We start from the raw sequence: 21,550 nt of genomic DNA, 5'->3' as shown, positions 1-21,550 counted from the left end.
AACTGACCTAGTCAACTTTAATTTATATTACGCTAGTTGGCTAAGGCTGGCCTAAGCATTTATGTGGGCCTATAACCCCCTTGTGGGGGAAGGGAACCACCACATAAGTTATGCATAAATGAACACCTCATGAGTCATTTGCAACACCATATTCATTCATTTAGTGATTGATTATTTATCTTCTAGTCACTTACACCTTGTTCAAGGGTCATATTGTCTTCTCTTTTCAACCTCAAAATTTCGGTTGTGTTTGGAATATCTCACACTACAACCATAGTGCTCTAGTTTAAGGGTATAATCAATGTTGTTGCTTGATCTTTCTGTGTGTGTGTGTGTTACTGTAGGTTGGAGGGTTTTTTAGTGGTTCCATTTGTTATAAAAACAGAAAGGAAGAAAGATTCTCTTGTTTTAATAATTACTTGTGATATTCTTGTATTATTATTAACTTTCTTTATGTTCTTCTTTTATCTTCTTTGCGTCAAGAATAATCAAAATAAAAACATGAATATATCCGACACCAGATATAGGCACTAAACCAAGGCTAAAACCCCTATGAAGGGAAAAAACCTAGTCAAACCCTTCCACGAGTAGATACACATAAAACTTGAGACAATCCAAGACCTTAGACCAAACCAAAAGCCTCTCCTCACTCCACCAATTCAACCCTTCAAGATGATTAGAAAATATTCAATAGTTAACCTTAGTCAAACAACTTCTACCCAACTTCAACTTAGAATTTCGTCCCTCCAGCTTCTAGAATTTCAGCCCTATTGCAACTTTGAAATTTTGACCCTCTTGCAACAACCCAAAGAATTGCACATGTGGAAGAAAAGAGAGAAATTCAATTTCTTCTTACTTGGCAAGTGTCTCCTTCTCCTTTGCTAGGGTTTTCTCCTTCTCCTTAGGTATTTCGCTCTTCTTTTTATTCTCCAACAACTGCAGATCAAACTTGCTTTTCTTGTGGCCCAAATGAGGTTGAGTTGTTGCCTATATATAGTGGTTTATGGCTCCCAAATAAGGAGACTTGTCTTCTTTGAGGCCGACTTGGTGGAGGAGGCTTAATTGACTTATTTTACATCAAAATAATTTTCTCCCTTGATAGATAAAGCCCAAGAAGGGTCTATTACACGATGAAAAGAACTAGGACTCATGACATAAACCCTAGTGTTATCACAAAATCAGTACTAAGGACTGCTACCTAGCAAGATCTCATGTAACTATTTCAACCTGGCTTTAGACTAAGGCTTAGCCTCCTTAGTCAGAGAGGGCTCTCTCACAGATTTTTGATAAGAATCAACTACAAGAACAGATGGCTAACTCTTCATACAGTTCATGAAAATAAAGCTGGTTGGAACAACAAAATAACACCTCTTCCATTGGGCTCATGGAGTCAAACACTTCTGTAGTAAACTATTAATCACTCAATCATGGAAGCCAAGGCATATAATGTTTAACACTCAAAACATTTCTCAAACAAAAACACAACTCATAAATATACACAGGAAGTCTGAGCACTAGGTGAATTCAGAGTGATTGCACATTTAGTGAGCTGTAAAATATATAAAGGATAATGACAAAACCACACATATTCTGAGCATTGAACACATGATGAATCTTGGGAAGAAAAAGTAATCTTTATATTACTGTCAAAGTCTTTTACATGAGCTGATAAAAACTCTGTTTTTTCATAAATCTCCAACCCTACTTACATCAGAGTTTTCACCATATATAGGAAAACCCAAAACTAAAACTATCTTGAGTCTCCTCAACAAGCATGAGGGGAGAGCTCGATGATCTACCATTAATTACCCTTATCTATTTCTAAACAAACTTATTAAATGCATAAGGTATTGTGCTGTAAATACATAGAGTCTTAATACATTGAAAGTCCAACTCTATCTCCTCGTATGCATGATTCTTCTTGGATCCTTGACAGCTGTACAATTTCTGTTGTGGCTGAGATATGTTGAGGAACATTCACTGAACGAGCTGGCCTTCGGGTGCTAGCTGTGTAGAGGGCTTCATTAATTAGTAAACATGAACACCCTATTTTCACGGTCCCTGTCTTCCATTCTTCTTCACCATTTAAAGACCACGCTCCAAGCTCTTTAATCCTTCAATAACAACGCATAACACCATATGCCTCATGATCTGGATGCCTTGTGGACTGAACAAGTGTGCTAACCAAAAATCCCGGTAACCCTACCAGAACCCTAGTAATTCGGTCATAAAGTGCCTTTAAGAAAACTTTAGCCAAAAAACAAAATATTTCACTTTTTCTTCAAAACTCACACCTGTCACTATTTGAGCTGCTATGATATCCATGTATAACCTCCCTCCTGTCCTCGAGGCATTCCTTTCAAAATTCGCTGACCTCATCATCAAATTTCATTGTTTTCTTATAAAACAGCGTTCTACAGTAGTTTCGTAGCGCGCTACGAAACTACTGTTTTTGTCAAAACAAAACACATTTATCTTGCAGCGCTTTTCTGCTTAAACTCATGATTTCTTCAGATATTTTGTACAGGTGTTAGGGACCTTAAATAGTTTCAAAATGATAGAACTTGAACCAAAATTTATCAAAATTTGAAAAGCACTTTTCTTCTTAAATCAGTGAGCTAGTTTACCTAGCTTCTTCTTCAAACTGCTAACCTCTTCCTTCAAAGTCTTATTTTCTGATCTCAGACACATGTTCAGCTTTCTTACGTGTTTTGCTTGCTTAAGTGCTGGTATCATCCATGAAAACACATCAGACCCTGAGCCAGCTTGCCTCAGTAGACTTGTGCTGCCTTTTAATACAACCCTTCTATAACTAGCATATCTCATTGCACGTTCTCTAGAAAAACTCCTTATCTGAGCCATCTCTTCCTGGGTTTTTCCTGCCTGGTTCTTAATAGCTATGACATTCCCTCCTTGGCTGATAATAACCTTTTTACTCTTGTCTTTACTCTTGGCTGCATGCACTGTTTTAGTCAAAACTTCAATAAACTCTGTACTAGGCATTTTTACAGCTGCCTCCTCTTTATGCACTTTCTCGGCCTCTTTCATTTGTCTTCTTGTAATTGGCCTTCGTGGCTTGAACACATACTCTTCACTAGGCTCCTCAAACCGTAACCTTTTTGAAGCCTTTGATTTCTTCAGGCTCTCTGGTGAAGATTGGGTTAAGTCAATGTGCATTGGTTGCACTGGCTGATCTTGTTCAAGTTCCATTGGCTCAATCTGCACTGACTGATCTTGTTCAAGTTCAATTGCTTCAAGTAAATCAGTTAAACTAGCTTTTGACACAGGACTTTCTTCAACAACAATTGACTTACCCTTCTCCTTGCTTAACTGACCTCTGGTTTTTACTCTTGATACCTTTTCAACTTCACTTGGTGCAGGTGCATCCTTCTTCTGTTTGACCTTCTCTTTTGATGATGATTTAGGTGTCTCCTTGATCACCACAGGCTTCACTGGTTTCTTCAATTTGGTTTTGGACTTCTTTAGGTCTTTCACCTCCTTTCTGATCTCAGCAAGAGTAGGTTCTTCAATTGTTTTCTCCCTTTCCCTAACAGGTAATGGAGTAAGGCCCGTCTTGCTCTGAAAGCCAGCCATAAAAATAAAGGAGTCCCAATCTTCGCCAATCTTCTGCAAACCATCTAACACTAACAGGGGCCTTGGAAATGTTTTATGGAAGAAGATCATGCCTTAAGTCATAAAGAAAGATTTGGTGCATTCAAAGCACTCAAACAATCCTACAATGCCTTGTCCAATCACTTTAAACAACTTGCAAAATGTGTCACTGATCTGATAATCACCCTATGAGTGACATCAGTTGAAGATTTATTAAACAAAGGTATTACAGATTCATGTGCTAGTGTGTGTTCTATGTTATTTAAGCAACGGATTGATCAGATTACCAACACACAGACATTTAAATGGAAAGACAACAGAGAAATACAGTAAGCAAACACAAAGACACAAGAATTTTAATAAGGAGCTCACCCTATTCTCCAGGGCTACATCTTCAGTCCAGCTTTCTGTGGTGGCCTTGTTTTATTATGTCTTTAAACAAAGAATTACAATGCAGGGACTCAATGTGAGTTCTCCTCAAGCAGGTTTTCTTGGCAGGGTGGTTCTTGGATTTCCCAAGCCACTTGAGTACATAGAATTCTTCTTCCTACCAGCTTTGTGACCTTCTGGTATACAGTGGAGAGCCCAATGTGGTGCTCAGCCCGGACAGATCCTCTATGGGATGGCTTCGATCTCTCGAGCCTTTGCTGCTTGACGTTGCCTCTAGTGAGCTAAACCCTCTGACCTCTTTCTACTCTTGCTTCATTGTCTTCTTTATCTGTGTATTCCATCCTCCTCTTAGGATTCTAGTCTCTCTGTCTTCTTTCTTCGTCTCTCGGACTGTTCTCCGACTTGACTGTGTATTTTTTCGTTATTCATGGCTTTGAAGCCATTCGAACCCATGCCTGTTTGGTTCCCCTTCCGCCTCTGTCGATTCGCCTTCTGCAGTTGTGCTTGGAGTTCCCTGTTTGGCGTCATCATCAGTGCTCAGGGAGTGGCCACATGTCCTCCTCTAATTGGCGCCAGCCTGCTTCATCGGTTCGTTTCTTTAGTTACGTCGTGGATGAAGTCTTTCCTCCACCGTGGCAGTCAAACGGATTCCAAATCTTTACAAATCGCGGCGTATTCCTTCGTTGATTCCACTTCCTCCATCAGGCAGAATCTCTGCCCTCCGATCTGGGGCCTCCAGATCCGATGCCATACGCATGTTTCATGTGGTTGACTTGCTCGACCATTAGCACGCGATCAACGACGGTTTTCTCTCACCCCCACTTGCCACGCATCGATCGATGAATGGATTCGCTCCGGTCTCGTCCAAAACCACTTACCGTTTGAGGGCGCCCCAATCAATACCGCCGATTTTTCCAAAGCGCGGGTCCCGCCTTTGTACTTTTAATGCTTTTCGCTTTTTCGCTTGCGGTTCTCCGGCTCCCGACGCGACTGAGTGCTCGAGGCTCCTCCATTTTGGCCTTGTTCCCCCAACGAGTGCTAATCACACATCAAAATCCACCTCCTTTTCCCAATCCGGGGCTCCTAGGGGCTACTTTGACCTCCTGCGCAGTCTCCATGGACCTCAGTCAGCGTGCTTTGACTCAATGTGAGTTCTCCTGAAGCAGGTTTGCTTGGCAGGGTGGTTCTTGGATTTCCCAAGCCACTTGAGTACACAGACTTCTTCTTTCTACCAGCTCTGTGACCTTCTGGTCTACAGTGGAGAGCCCAATGTCGTGCTCATCCCGGACAGATCCACTATGGTATGGCTCCGATCTCTCAAGCCTCTGATTCTCGACGCTGCCTCTGGTCAGCTCGGCCCTCTATCCTCTTTCTGCTCTTGCTTCACTCTCTTCTTTCTCTATGTATTCCATCCTCCTCTCGGGATTCTGGTCTTTCTGTCTTCTTTATTCGTCTCTCGAACTGTTCTCCGACTTGACTGTGTATTTTTTCGCTGTTCATGGCTTTGAAGCCATTCGAACCCATGCTTGTTCGGTTCCCTTTCCGCCTTTATCAATTCGCCTTCTGCAGCTATGCTTGGTCTTCCCTATTCGGGTCATCATCAATGTTCAGGGAGTGGCCACATGTCCTCCTCTAAACGGTGCCAGCTTGCTTCGTTGGTTTGTTTCTTCAGTTACGTTGTGGATGAAGTCTTTCCTCCATCGTGGCGATCAAATGATTTCCAAATATTTACAAATCGCGGAGTATTCCCTCGTCGATTCCACTTCCTCCATCAGGCGCAATCTCGGCCGTCCGATCTAGGGCCTCCAGATCCGATGCCATATGCACGTTTCGCGCGGTTGACTTGCTCGACCGTTAGCACGCGATCAACAACAGTTTTCTCTCACCCCCTCTTGTAACGCGTCGATCAATGAATGGATTTTCTCTGCTCTCGTCCAAAACCAATTATCGTTTGAGGGCACCCCGATCAATACCGCTAGTTTTTCCAAAGCACGGGTCCCGCCTTTTTACTTTTAGTGCTTTTTCGCCCGCTGTTCTCTGGCTCCCGACATGACCGAGTGCTTGAGGCTCCTCCATTTTGGCTCTGTTTTCCCAGCTAAGCGCTAATCGCGCATCAAAATCCACCTCCTTTTCCCGATCCGAGGCTCTGAGGCGCTACTTTGACCTCCCGCGCAGTCTCCATGGGCCTCGGTCAGCGCGCTTTGACCGAGGTCCTCGTTGTTCCACGCTGGCTGCCATTGCCACTGGTTCAAGGGTGTTTTTGATCTCGGTTCTAAACTCTTTAGAGATTTGTCCCGACCTAATATAGTCGTGGTTCTTTGACAACCTTTTATGGATCCCATTCAGATCAGTCACGTGATTAGGTAATAATGGAACTGACCATGAGATATTTTCCAAATAAAATACAAATGAACACACATGAACTTACAAGCATGCAAATGCTTAAAAAAGAACATGTGTTTAGTGTTGAAGAAAAAGGTTAACTAGGTTCAGTATTTGTCAAATTGATCTTTGTGCTTGTGAAGAAAAAGAATTATTATTTTTATAAATTATATGAATGAGTTTCTTGCTCATTCTACAGGTCTAAGAAATTCAAAGAGTTAAAATTATATTGAAGAGCTCTTCTTGAGCATTTATGTAATGAACATAAGTCAACCTAGTGTTAAGTAACCCTCCAAGACAAGCATCGTCCTTCAAAGAAGAAGCCTGCAAACAAAAGACATCATGTCGGCCTCAAAATATATATTAAATAATATATAGAGATGACATGTTGGCTCAATAAATAGACATCATTGTTCACAATGACACGTCGGCTAATATGGAAGATGAACCACTATATAGACCCATTGGGGTATCTGCAAAACATAGTAAAGTTCACACATCTCTGCAACTTCGGATGAGTACAAAGGTACAAAATTTCGGATGGGTACATTAGGGTGCAGGAACTCAGATTCATTGTAATTTTCGATGGGCACAATGCATACAGGATCTCAGATACTTCTGAAGTCTCGGTGGTGATTACAATATGTAATTACAGTGTAACCTTCTCGGTGGTGACAGTCTCGACATAGCTGTAACAATAAGGATCTCAGTGCAGGGAAGAAAAACATAGTCATGTTCTTGGCTTAATTATTATGATGAGGATCTCAACTATACTCTCTTGGTAAACTTCTAGATGTTGTCATAAGTCTTGGTATATTTGTGATAAGGATATCTAATATCTCGATATACTTCTAAATATAATCATGATCTTGATGGAAGACCATCTAGATGCAACACTCTTATATGTACATGTCTCAGTATAAGATATTATTGTTATGATCTCTATGAAGATGCAACAGTGTTGCAACATTAGTGATCTCAGCGATGACCTTGATAGTGCAGCAGTAATGAAGAATTTAGTGAGGCAGCAGTGTTGATGATGACCGCAACAACAAGAAGAGGATTGGTGACTTGGTCTTGGAGTGGCCTAGTAGGTTAAGGGTTGTGGTCTTTGTGTTCATCAATTGAATCTCCATAAGAAGAATTTTGTGCAGGTTTTCCTCTCCAAGAGGGAGAGGTTTTGGCCCTGGCAAATGCCAACATCTTGTGTTCTTGTCTCTTTGTTTTTGGTAGTAGTTTGATGAAGTAAACACACACACTAATAATAAGAAGAAGATCAAGCTAAGATAAAGTGTAAAAGAACTTCACAAATTATTATCAAGTATAGAAGAATCTTACTAATCCTAACTGCTCTAGATTCTTCAACATGGTATGAGAGGTAAGGTGCTGAAGTCAAATGAAGGGCAACAAAAGAGACATACAATGATCTGTCTTCAGGGACATCAAAGCAGGTTGAAAGGATTAAAGGAGAAAGTATACAACAAGCAAGTCTACAACAATGATGGAGTATCAACTTCAGTAATTACAGTCATGCACTCAGCTCATGTTCAATTTGATGGAGTATATGAGTGATCCTCACTTCTTGATCACTGAACTTACTCCACGCGAGAAGTAATCTAAAGAATACCTCTCACAATCCATGATTACATCACTGTATCAGTATAGTTATTACATCAATGCAATTTTGGTGATGAGACAGTCTATCTATATAGTGCCACCCACAGTTTAGTTATGTTATTTATTGACAAGTTTGGGCTCTCAATACATTTCCTTTCTACACAATGCACATAGACATCACTGTCTCAGTATAGTACCATATCAATATACTTGTCACAGTCTCAAATTATGTCTATGAATATGATCTCAATAGCATGGTGCTCGGATCAGAACATAGTATCACTAACATGTCAACAATATGTTGAAGTCAAAAGTACCTTAAATGATTTGGGAAGGTCGCGAAGCAGTCTCGGTGATGTCAAGACCACTAATGTAATGGTGCTAGAAGGCCTCTAAGGAAGTCGTGATGAAAGGATACTAATGATGGGCAACTCAAGTATAAGAAGCATCAAGGTGAAGATCTCCTCTTGACACAGCAAGTAAGTATTTTTCAATTTTATAATCAGATTTGGTTAAATGATTTCATGATTGCAAGGGGATTTATAAATTTGTTAGATAATAGAAAGTCCTTGCATAGAATAAGGAGGATTGTCATAATCCTCGTAGAAAAGAGAAATCATTGATATCTATGAAAAGGTCTATGAAGGTTAAGCATTGTTTGAATCCATCAAGAGATTCATAGGATTCATATGATATCACACAAAAGTCCTCTCATACCTAAATAGCAGAAGAAGAGACATAAAGAGAGATATATGAAATGCTAGATATACGCTCGAAAATTAAATTAAAAAAAAAGTCACTTAGACCTACACAATAGTAAATGTATCAAAGAATGAAGGAAGAACTTCATGAAGATCTAGCAAAGATGATAATAAGGTAGTCACCATTGATGAGCAAGGTAAAAAATATCAATGAACAAAGAAGGTTACCTCACCCAACAATTTGTGGTCTCTATGCTAGATAGAGAAAGACAAGTTGTAGTCTATAGTATTAAAGGATAAAATAATTCAACCATGTGCAGAAAGGAAAGGCAAGGTTGGTCCTCAAGCAAAGACAAAAATAACTATAGTTAAGATTCAATGATATAGAAAGATTTTGGAAGCTCATATCATTGAAAGATGGAGGCAACTGAAGAAAAGGGCCAAAGAAAGAGGGAGTAACAAATCTCTCCTATGAGTAAGATAATATTCCTCGCAAAAGAGTCCTATCATAAGCTCCTAAATATTGTGTTATAAGATATGAGAATAATAAGATGCATCATGGCATTGTGGAAGCATGAGAAACAAGAGCTCGTAACATCTCCATAAGGATCCTGAAGGACAAAAATCCATGGCAGACAACATGTAGGATATACAGCTCTTGGGAACCTTAGTGGACATTGAAGGAAAGAAAGGAGTCATCTAAGGTTGATCATACATCAAGTCAAAAAGGAAACATCTGCCAGTTGGGGATATACAAGATTCTCAAAATTATCTAATGGAATCCTCATCGTAAGGTTCACTAATCTAGAGAGGAAGCAAGTCTTTCAACAAGAACTCCAACTTATGGAATCCATGAGATAATGATGTGATGACATGAAGTAGATCAAGGGATTGGAGATCTCTTCAATCAAGGAAGCTGCTAGAAGAAGCTTCGATGACCTGAAGGTAAAATAAGGTATGTATGCTTATGTTTAATATTATAATGACATGTCATATGGTTTCAGGTAAAATGGATCATTACTTCTATCTTGAGAAGCATGATCAAGAGACAAAGGATCTCCTCCTCTAAAAATATGCAGGAAGGCACAAGTCACACTAGATTAAATCAACATAATATGTCCTCATATGAAGTATGAGGTGGTTGACTACAATTAAGAAACTCTGATTGTAAGCACCTGGGAAGGAAACATGTAAGGAAGGAAGAGATAGTGAGATATGCTACCCCAATGAAGGCAATCAACATCCAAAGACCAAGAAGACTTGACTAAGAAATCTCCCAGAAAGATATGAAGACTCTGATTGAAAAGATGAAGACCCTTGATAATGGACATCTTTGGGAGATGTGTTAACATGAATGAAGGATGTTGATACCTACAGGAAGATGTCATGATGAAGAGCCACCTAGTAAGGTATGATTTAATTTAATGTTATGATTTGATTTCTTGAATAATATGTGGATGAGTGCATGCAGGGCTATCGGAACAAGAATTGTAAATACAAGTACAACTAGCATTCATGTGGTGGATGGAAATTCCTGAAAGAAGCATGAAGGGAAAGAAGTAGCTACATGATGAAGGTTACAAATATGTATCAAGAAGGCTACTTTCCACGAAGAAATGAATGACATGACAAAATAAGAAGGAAAGTGATCAATGGTTGTTGCCCTACACGAAAGAAGTTCAACTAAATTTCAAGACATCGAGGAGAGAAGTTGATCACGCTGCTGACGAACCCACAAAGAAGAAGTTGCTGATGTATAAAAGAGTCCCTAGATAAGAGGGAGCTTTGACAGGTCCCTGATCAAGAGGGAGTTTGAATTAGATCACCCCTGATTACAAAGGAGTGACAATTGTGTTTTTCCATTTCATGTGTCATGCACTAGACCAGGACTAACAACCTTAAGTCTAGATGAAGGCCATGAATGGAAATGTAGACACATTATAGACACAATATTCTTGTCTTCACTTGGGAAGAAAGAATGGGCGGATTGGGTAATCATCTAGCATCCGATACTCTTTGAGGATGTGTAGGGCATCCAAGATAATAGTAGGCAAGAGGATCGATATTCTTTGAAGGTTGGGAACCTAAGATAAGAATAGTCCTAGAATGTCATACTTAGTGAACACCACGGTGGGTATGTAACTTGAGAGACAATGATGAAGGTGTCTATAAATCATTGGTCTCGCGAGCATTGTAGCTCATGATCTCATGGAGAGATGGAGCTGTTAGTCAAACCCTTGCACTATGAGAATGTTGATTGATATGATGCTATACATATGGGATTACCAATTTGATTCTTCTTATGAGACATTCTTTAGATTGAGAATAACCAAGTACCATTGTAAATACCTCCCTAGTTAGGAGGGATTGTTGAAGAAAAAGGGTAACTAGGTTCGATATTTTTCGATCTTTGTACTTGTCAAGAAAAAAAATTATTATTTTTATAAATTATATGGATGAGTTTCTTGCTCATTCTATAGGTATAGGAAAGTCAAAGAGTCAAAATTATATTGAAGAGCTCTTCTTGAGCATTTATGTAATGAACATAAGTCAACCTAGTGTCAAGCAACCCTCAAAGACAAGCACCATCCTTCAAAGAAGAAGCCTACAAACAAAATACATCATGTTGGCTTGCAAATATATATTAAATAATATATAGAGATGACATGTCGGCTCAGTAAATAGACACCACGGTTCACAATGACACGTCGGCTAATATGGAAGACAAACCATTATATATACCGAGCTGGGGTATCTGCAAAACACAGGAAAATTCATACATCTTTACAACTTCACATGAGTACAGAGGTACAAAATTTTGGATGGGTACAAAGGTACAAAAATTCGGATGGGTACAACAGGGTGCACGAACTCAGTTTCACTGTAATTTTCGATGGGTAGAGTGAGTAAAGGATCTCAAATACTCCTGAAATCTCGGTGGTGATTACAATACGTAATTACAGTGTAACCTTCTTGGTGGCGACAATCTCTGCATAGCTGTAACAATAAGGATCTCAGTGTAGGGAAGAAAAACACAGTCACGTTCTTGACTTAATTATTATGATGAGGATCTAAGTGATACTCTCTCGGCATACTTCTAAATGTTGTGATAAGTCTTAGTATATTTGTGACAAGGATATCTACTATCTCGACATACTACTAAATATAATCATGATCTTGATGGAAGACCATCTAGATGCAACACTCTTATATGTACATGTCTCAGTATAAGATCTCATTGTTATGATCTCTATGAAGATGCAGTAGTGTTGCAACATTAGTGACCTCAACGATGACCTTGATAGTGCAGCAGTAATGAAGAATTCATTGAAGTAGCAGTGTTGATGATGACCTCAACAACAACAAGAGGATTGGTGACTTGGTCTTGGAGTGACCTAGTAGGTCAAAGGTTATGATCTTAGTGTTCATCAATTGAATCTCCATAAGAAGAATTCCATGCGGGTTTTCCTTTCCAAGAAGGAGAGGTTCTTGGCCCTTGCAAAATGCCAACATCTTGTGTTCTTGTCTCTTTGTTTTTGGTAGAAGTTTGATGAAGTAAACACACACACACTAATAATAAGAAGAAGATCAAGTTAAGATAAATTGTAAAAGCACTTCACAAATTATTATCAAGTCTAGAAGAATCTTACTAATGTTCACTACCCTCCATTAAGAACATGCATCTGCATAGAAAGGTGTGCATATTTTAATTATTGATTTATTGTTAGATTTAATGATAATAAGATTATGTTATAAACATTTTTTATTACAACGGGTCACTTTTTATCATTAATTTTTTTTTTTTAAAATGGCGAACTTGAAACATATAAATAGCAAACCTTAAGTCAAAATAAAACAATGTCTTTTTAAATCCACTTCACTTTCAAAATAATCTCTATGGCTACATTGGGCTCTGTGCGTGGCGGATTTGAAAGAGGGAAAATTCGAATGCATTTGAAATCCCTAAGCTCCGATATATCATTATCACATTTACACAGCAAACACAGCAAACGAAAAATGAACAGGGCAACCGCACTTGCAAGCTTGGCCGACAAACAGAGGAAGAGCAGAGAGTATCGGCCTTTCATGGCTGGGAGATGGTGGGCAAGCGGAAGAGTAGAAAGTATCGGCCTTCCATGGCTGGGAGATGGTGGGCAAGGGGAAGAGTGGAGAGTATCGGCCTTCCATGGAGTAGAGGAGAACAGATTTCGGGTTTGTTGGAGAAGAGCAGAAGAAATTAGAAATTGGAGTAGAACTTTGTGCTTTAGAACTCTGTGTATTTTAATACTGTGTTTTCTTTTTGGAGCATGGCCATGCTTACTTGTTTATACCTTGAATTCCGCCTGTGCATTTTTTTTGGTTTTTTTATTTAATTTGTTTCTGTTTTGAAATGGTGTGTTGGTTTAGATTTGGTTTGTCTGGTGTTTGTTTGGTTCTGGCTTGACGAGGTCGGGGTCAAGAGGGTTAAGAGGGAGAGTGACGAGGTCGGGGTCAAGAGGGTTAAGAGGGAGAGTGATGCTGCAATTAATTTAATGGTGAAGATGGGATCGCTGATTGAGAAGGTATATATTATTTTATTTGTTATTTAACATTTTGATGGTAATTTGATGGTAATTTTACTGTCTTATGGATATATTATTATTTTGTAGAATATTTTATCTTGATTTTTTTGGGTTAACTTGTCTTGATTATTCTTCAATTGCAGATCAAGTGCAGAGGAAGGAGGAAGGAAGAATGATACAATCAGAAGGAAGAATTACACCACATATGCTCTGCATTTTTTTGGTTGCAGGTGAGTATTAACTTTTGGTTTCTCTTTTATCTAATTAATTTTTATTAGCATTAACTTGTGGTTTCTCTTATATCTAATTATTTTTTATTGGGTATAAGGTAGGTGTGTTTAATAAGATCAGGGTTTAAATATACCTGTACCATACAGAAAGGTGGGGAAAAATTTCATAATCTTTGGTGTTTTTCTTGGTTATTCAATGTCTTTGGGTTTTATTTTTTGGTACTGGTTATTTTCAAAAGGGTTATTGATGCTGATTAGTGCTAGCATAAAACCTTCTAAACTTCTAATGCTTATATCTTATGAAGGAATTTGGTCTATCTATAAAAAAGAATTAGAAAGAACTAGAAACTGTTTGTGAGTAAAATTTTATTTGAATTTTATTATAATTCTTTTTGTCCCTGCTTTTTGCAAACATATTTCAGTCATTGGCCTTTCTTTATTTAGGGTTTAGATACACTTGTACTATGCAGGCCAAATGTTGGGAAAATTTCATAATCTTTGATGTTTTTCGTGGTTATTCAATGTCTTTGGGTTTTATTTTTATGTACTGGTTATCTTCAATAGGGTTATTGATGCTGATCACTAGCAACATAAAACCATTTAATGCTTAAATCCGAAGAATTTGGGGTTTCTAGAAATTTTCTTTTAGAAACTGTTTTGTAGATGTTCAATATGTGAGTAAATTTTTATTTCAATTTTATTATAATTTTTTTTCTCCAGATTTTGGTCATTGGCAGTATTTTATTTAGGCTAGTGACCCAGTCCAAGCCATGTTGAGCTTATAAACTAATGGGCTGAGCTTATAAACTAATACTTATTTCCGGGTCAGATTATTAAACATTCAATGACCTGTAGCAGTTAATTGGTGTGAATATAAAACCATCCTAAGCCCAAAGAAAATTTTGGGTTTCCAGAATTTTCTTTTTAGACTGTTTGAGTTTCCAGAATTTTTTTAGACACTATTTGTAGGAGTTCAATAAGTAAGTTAAATTTTATTCCAATTCTATTATAATTCTCTTAGCTTTTGCATTTTGCAAACTGAATTTGGTCATTGTCCCTATTTAGCTGAGTGAACCACAATTGAGGCCATGCTGAGCTTATAAAGTATAGCACACATTTGGGGTGAGATTATTAACCAATCATATTCATCAATCTCCATTTATTGGTTTTCTCAACCAGCTTGAGCAAAGTACTTTTAGGGAGCATGATAGACTTACTAGTCCTAGAGAAACAGTGTTGGTATGCCATCTAAGATGGATGGAATGCGACCTCCCTGCATTAGATGGAAACACATCAAGTAGGCAAAAGCACACTTAAAGCAAGACTTGTATGAAGACATTTAGATTCTGCAACATCTCATTATGCAAGCGGACACTTTGAATTAAGTCCTATTTAGAAAATTATGGTTTCATGGATTTGTTCTTACCTATCTAAGTGTAAGCAAGTTGCCTGGGATCAACTCACAATAGGTGTGCTAGGGGTGACTTAGCATAGTTAAGGAAAGGGGGTTCAAATACTTATCTTTGACCTATCTTTTTCCAAAATCAATACCTACATTAATGGTTTGGAAAAGGTTGAAAAGGATTGTAGTTCCTACATTTTCCTTCCTATTCAGTCTACTGCAAACATTTTTGTAGCCCAGGCCCATAAAAATGCCTTTTATATTTTTCAATTTAAGAGATTACTACACTTGTCTATAAGCATTGCATTCCCTTGCATATTCATCTTAGATGGACAAAGCCCAACTCCTTGCTTATGTTTTAGTGTGTTTATTTATGTACCTAGTACCTATCTAAGTGTAAGCAAGTTTCTTGGGATGAACCAACAATAGGTGTGCTAGGGGTGACCTAGGTACTTGGCAGTGGTTAGCACCTTTGTTTAGTCTAAGGCCAGGAAAATCTTAGGTATGTGATTTTTTCTAATGAGTAGCTTCCTTTTTATTCTACATAATATTAACTTTAAACAGATTCACCTGTCTTAGTCAAAAATCAATACCTACATTAATGGTTTGGAAAAGGTTAAAAAGGAGTTAGTTCGGACATCTTCCTTCCTATTACATTTCTGTAGCCCCATAAAAATGCCTTTTATATTTTTCATTTTAAAAGAGTACTACACTAGTCTTTAAGCATTGCATTCCCTTGCATATTGATCTTAAATGGAGAGAACCCAACACCCTCCTTGTGTTTCTAGTGTGTTTATTTATGCCAATGACGGCTAGTATTGGAGAGTAAGAATGGAATATCCCTCTAGAATTCACCCATTAGAAGCAATGATTGTAATTGTTGATTCATAAAGATGTCAATGAAAAGAATATGCCAGCTATGAGCAAGAGGGGTATTCTGGATGGGGTGCAAGAACATCAGGCCAGTAAACATTCAGATGAACCTGGGCATTCTTGTTAGTTGGATGCCAATGGTGAAAGGCTTTTTATTGAGATGATCACCTACTGTGCACCCAATAATTGGGAATGGTGGGCTGATACATCACTCTTAACCAAGAACAGACCAATTCACAGCTTACAATAATTGACCAACAATAGGTGGAGAATGGCATTCTTCTATCTATGTTTTCTTAAAATATAGAATTCGGTATTATATATGTGCAATTCTTAATAAAAATCAGATTGCTTGAAAATGTATACCCTAGTCTCTTAGGTCCTTTTTGAGTTTTTGTAGCATATCAACAGACCTCTCATCTTTTGCATATTCAGTTGATAATGTTTTTTCCATCCCATTTCTACCATAGATATATGTGCAATTCTTATTAAAAAATCAGATTGACTTTTTGAGTTTTGGTAGCATGTCAACAGACCTCTCATCTTTTGCATATTCAGTTGATAATGTTTTCTCCATCCCATTTCTACCATAGATATATGTGCAATTCTTATTAAAAAATTAGATTGCCTGAAAATGTATACCCATTGCCGTAGTCTTTGGATCCTTTTTGAGTTTTTTAGCATATCAACGGACCTCTCATCTTTTGCATGTTCAGTTGATAATGATTTTTCCATCCCATTTCTACCATAGATAAATGTGCAATTCTTATTAAAAAATCAGATTGCCTTTTTTAGTTTTTTAGCATATCAACAGACCTCTCATCTTTTACATATTCAGTTGATAATGTTTTTTCCATCCCATTTCTACCATAGATATATGTGCAATTCTTATTAAAAAATCAGATTGCCTGAAAATGTATACCCATTGCCCTAGTCTTTGGATCCTTTCTGAGTTTTGTAGCATATCAAAAAAAACCCCTCTTTTGCATATTCAGTTGACAATGTGTTTTCCATCCTATTTCTATTTCTACCAAAGATATGGTACGCAGCTCAGATAACATAGATAAGAAATCGACTGAAACATTATTTATGCCCTTCTTGTATTGAATTTCAAAGTAAAAAACTTGTAGTTTACTTTCCTACTTCACTAAAATTCCACTGGGAAAATAAATACTTCAAAGCTTCATGCTTCATTTGGATTTGGAGGTGCTGTCCTAATAAATATGGCTTGAATTTTTCTGTAACATAAACGTCAACATTTCCTAATCATAGATGCATAATAACTTCTCCTTGTCAATCACAATAGGCTACTGAATTGCATGACCACTGTGTTTATGCCAGTTTTTAATACATCATATTTCACTTCAAAAGTCTATGAGAAATATGGCTGGGCCTTTTTCATTTGTCAAAGGTAGCCCCCCTGCAACCTCCATCCATTGGCCACTGTGTTCATGCCAGTTCCTAAAGCATCATATTTCACTTCAAAAGTCTATGAGAAATATGGCTGGGTCTTTTTCATTTGTCAGAAGGTAGCCCCCCTACCTTCTATTAATCCTTATTGGTAAGATATGTGAGCTGCACCATGTTGCTTCCAAAAACATAACTTCCTATATAAATTATCCACACTCCTGGGAGTTGGTCCGTCAAGAAATAAGGAGTGAAATTCAAGAAAAAAAACTGAAACATAGCCCACCTTGGATGATTGAGAAAATTATTAGGCTTTAGGCTCCTTGATCACGATTTGATGGGAAGCAAAACTAGCCGTTTTTCATTCTAAATATATTGTCCTTTATACTGAAAAATAGTGAGGGAATCAATTGTAGAAAAACTTTAGTTACTAATAAAGTCATTCAGGTTCATCTTCTGTTATAAGTATTTGACAGATGCTTGAGTGTTAGAGTTTTCATAGATAAGAAGGTAGCCCCTCTGTAGCCTCCAACGAGTTAACTCGATCCTTATTAGTAAGACAATTGAGATGTGCCCTCGCTTCCAAAACCCTAGAAAAAATTCCTATGTAAATTGCATATTCTATTAAGTTCTCTCAATTGAGTCACATGTTTGGGAGTTGGCCAATCAAGGAAGTAGGTGTGAAATTCAAATAATAAAGAATGAAGTGGAGCAAGCCCTAGATTGAGAAAATTGTCAGGCTTCAGGTTCCTTGATCATCGCAATTTGATAGGAAGCAAAACTAAACCGTTTTTCATTCTAAATATGGTGTGTTATTTGCCACAATAATGTTGGGATAAATGGAACTAATGAAGTTATTTAGTTTCACTTTATGTACAAGTATATGACAGATGCTTGCTTGAGTGTTACAGTTTGCATAGGTAATAAGGGAGCCCTTTTGCAGCCTCCATCCATTTGAATCAATCCTCATCCGTTTGAATCGATCCTTATTGGTAAGATTGGTGATGTGTGCTATGATGCTTCCAAAACCCTTGACAGGCTATGTAAATTGGCTATGCGAGTCACATTCCTGGGAGTTGGCTAAGGATTAAGAAGTGAAATTCAAGAAATAAAGCGTGAAACAAAGCTAGCTCTCTAGATGATTGAGAAAATTGTTAAGCCTTAGATTTACTGATCACAAGCTGATAGGAAGCAAAACTAATGGTTTTTCATTTTAAGTATTTTGTCTCCTTTGCCACAATAATGCCCGTGGGTTAAATGGAAATATATTGAGAAAATCAATTGTAGACAAACTTAAATTACTAATGAAGTCATTCGGTTTCATTTGCTGTTGCAAGTTTTTGACAGATTTCTGCTTGAGTGTTATAGTTTGCATAGACAAGAAGGTAGCCCCTTTGCAGCCTGCATCCATTTAAATCCATCCTTATTGATAAGATCAGTGAGGTGTGCCATGATGCTTCCAAAACCCCCCTTGATAAACTTCCTATATAAATTGCATATTCCATTAATTTCTCTCAACTAAGTCACATTGTTGGGAGGTGGGCAGTCGAGGAATAAGGAGTAAAAATTCAAAAAGAAAGAGTGAAACAGAACAAGCCCTGGATGATTGAGAAAAATCGTCAGGCTTCAAATTCCTTGATTACAATTTGATAGGAAGGAAGCATAACTAACTATTTTTCATTTTAAGTATCATGTGTGTTTCTGCCACAATAATGTTGGGATAAATTGAAATATACTGAGATAATCAGTTGTAGACTAACTTAAGTTACTAATGAAGTCACTCAGTTTCATTCTGATACAAGTATTTGAAAGATGCCTGCTTTGCAGTGTCCACTGATTTAAATTGATCCTAGTTGGTAAAATCAGTGAGGTTTGCTATGATGCTTCCAAAACTCTTGACAAACTTTCTATATAAAATGCATATTCTATTAAGTTCTCTCAACTCAGTCACATTCTTGGGAGTTGGCCAGTAAAGGAACAAGGAGTAAAAATTAAAGAAATAGAGAGTGAAAAAGAGCAAGCTCTGAATGATTGAGAAAATTGCTAGGCTTCAGATTCCTTGATCACAATTTGATAGGAAGCATAACTTTGGGATAAATGAAAATGTGTCTCAACTAAGTCACATTCTTGGGAGTTGGCCAGTCACATTCAAAAAGAAAGAGTGAAATAGAGCAAGCCCTGGATGATTGAGAAAATCGTCAGGCTTCCCATTCCTTGATCACAATTTGATATAGGGAGCGGAAAGTATTTTTCATTTTAAGTATCACGTGTCTTCTGCCACAATGATGTTGGGATAAATGAAAAGGTACCGAGAGAATCAATTTTAGACAAACTTAAGTTACTAATGAAGTCATTAAGTTTAACTTTCTGTTACAAGTTTTTGACAGATGCCTGCTTGCCTGCTTGAGTGTTACTGTTTGCATACATAAGAAGGTAGTCCCTTTGCAGCCTCCATCCATTAACTGATCCTTATTGGTAAGATCAGTGATGCGTGCCATGATTGATCCTTATTGGTAAGATCAGTGAGGTGTGACATGATGCGTCCGAAACCCTTGACAAACTTGCTATATAAATTGCACATTAAAGTTCTCTCGACTGAGTCATATTCTTGGGAGTTGGCCAGTCCAGTAAGGAGTAAAATTCAGGAAATAAAGAGTGAAACACAGAGGCAGATGACAGAAAATTGGCAGGCTTCAAGTTCCTTGATCACAATTTGATTAGAAGCAATTTGTCAGGCTTCAAGTTCCTTGATCACAATTTGATTAGAAGCAATTTGTCAGGCTTCAGGTTTCTTGTGTTCTTGGCCAGAATGATGTTGGGATAAATAGAAATACACATAGAGAATGACTTGTAGAGAAGTTTAAGTTAGTAATGAAATCATTTAGTTTCACCTTCTGTTAAAAGTATTTGACAGATCTTGAGCGTTACAGTTTGCCATGTAGAATGAGCTTTTCTTTTGTAATATTAATTCCTTGTATTTCCTTTATCTATTCAGTTGGACAAACTTTTTGAATAATGAATTACAAAAATGCAATGTGGTGAGTGTGAATTGAACATGCAACCTTCACATCTTCAGTCTAATGCTCTCCAAACTGAGTTGTCACACTACTGGATAGACAAAGGGGCTTTTACTCGGCACTATATGTTACAGGTTGAAAATTTTTGTCATCCTGTAAGGGGAATATTCTGTCATGGCCAGTATCAGTTAGTTTAGAAACAGTGTTTGACCCTGATAAAATAAAAACAGGTGAATTGTTGTACCATATGTAAAACATACTGAATGGTACAATGGGTTTTGTAATTTATAATGGGTGTACATCGCTATTAATTCAAAAAGGACTGAATTCAGTATGTCTTGCGATTTGGGCTTCGATCACTGTCCCATCAAGTTACTAAATTACTAAATTAAATCAAGAGGTAACACACCCATGCATGTGAAAATCAAGAGATAGTTCCGTAGCGCTCAGCCTGTCTCGGCTCTTTCCCCACCCAGGCTGATCACCCAATCTAGGCAGGCTTAAAGCATATTTCTTATGGTATGTCTTTATCTCTCCAATAAGGTTTCCAGTCCAATAGGGAAACCAGAAGGAAATCCTTCAGTCGTTCTCTGCAAGTAGCGTCCTATTTTCTTTTCGATATAGATGCCTAGTTGCTGTTCGCGTGGATTCAGTTGCTTACCTTGAATCAGTTCAGTTAATCTTTAACAGTTGCTTACCTTGATTCAGTTGCGCTTACCTTGAATCAGTTGCTTACCTTGATTCAGTTGCTGATATTGTTTTTGTAATGGTGAAAGTTAATTATTGTGTTTTGTTTTTAATATTTAATAGTAAATTTGTGATTGAAAATTTATTTATTTTCTATCTTACGAAACAGGTGTAAATTGACGGAAAGGGGAGAGGGGGCTCTTGAAACAAGTAGATTAGAAGAAATTGGAAGTGTTTAGACTCAAAGCAGAGCTTTGATGCAGAGTGCTGTGACAGAAAGTCATATGTGAAAAATTATGTGGGAGTGAAAAATTATTTTGTATTGCATAATATTTTGAATGTCATCTTAAACAAATAATAATTGTTTTTGTTATTTATTTATTATTTTAAAATAAAAATATTATTAAAACTCTAATTTCCTTGTGGTATGAAATAGAGGCTCAAACTCTTTGTAGAAGAATCACATATCAAGTGTTATTGAAAATGGTATTACATTTTGTAATTGTAAATTGTAGTGTATTTTTGATGTACTCACTCACAAACTATACTTTAATACATAATCAGATTTTTTTTTTTGAGAAGGGGTTGACCCTTCTCACAACCTTCAAAGATAGCATGGCCAAAGCTATCTTGGAGGAGTGTCATTTTTGTTTGTTTGTTTTTATTTTTA

General features: G+C 37.5%; 1 long non-coding RNA gene across 1 annotated transcript; it reads left to right on the top strand.

Annotated features, from left to right (window-relative positions):
- Positions 1–12,692: 12,692 nt before the first annotated feature.
- LOC149145609 (uncharacterized) lies at positions 12,693–21,295 on the top strand. The gene is made up of 3 exons (XR_016264818.1): positions 12,693–13,264; positions 13,408–13,494; positions 21,050–21,295. It is a non-coding gene; the product is annotated as an uncharacterized LOC149145609 (long non-coding RNA).
- The last annotated feature ends 255 nt before the right edge of the window (positions 21,296–21,550 follow it).

The sequence above is a fragment of the Pinus tabuliformis genome, chromosome X (assembly GCF_031772625.1).
Source record: "Pinus tabuliformis cultivar Carrire ecotype Pingquan chromosome X, CPIR1, whole genome shotgun sequence".
Classification (NCBI taxonomy): domain Eukaryota; kingdom Viridiplantae; phylum Streptophyta; class Pinopsida; order Pinales; family Pinaceae; genus Pinus; species Pinus tabuliformis.
Note: the sequence above shows the minus strand (reverse complement) of the source record. Positions and strands in the feature narration are given on the sequence as shown.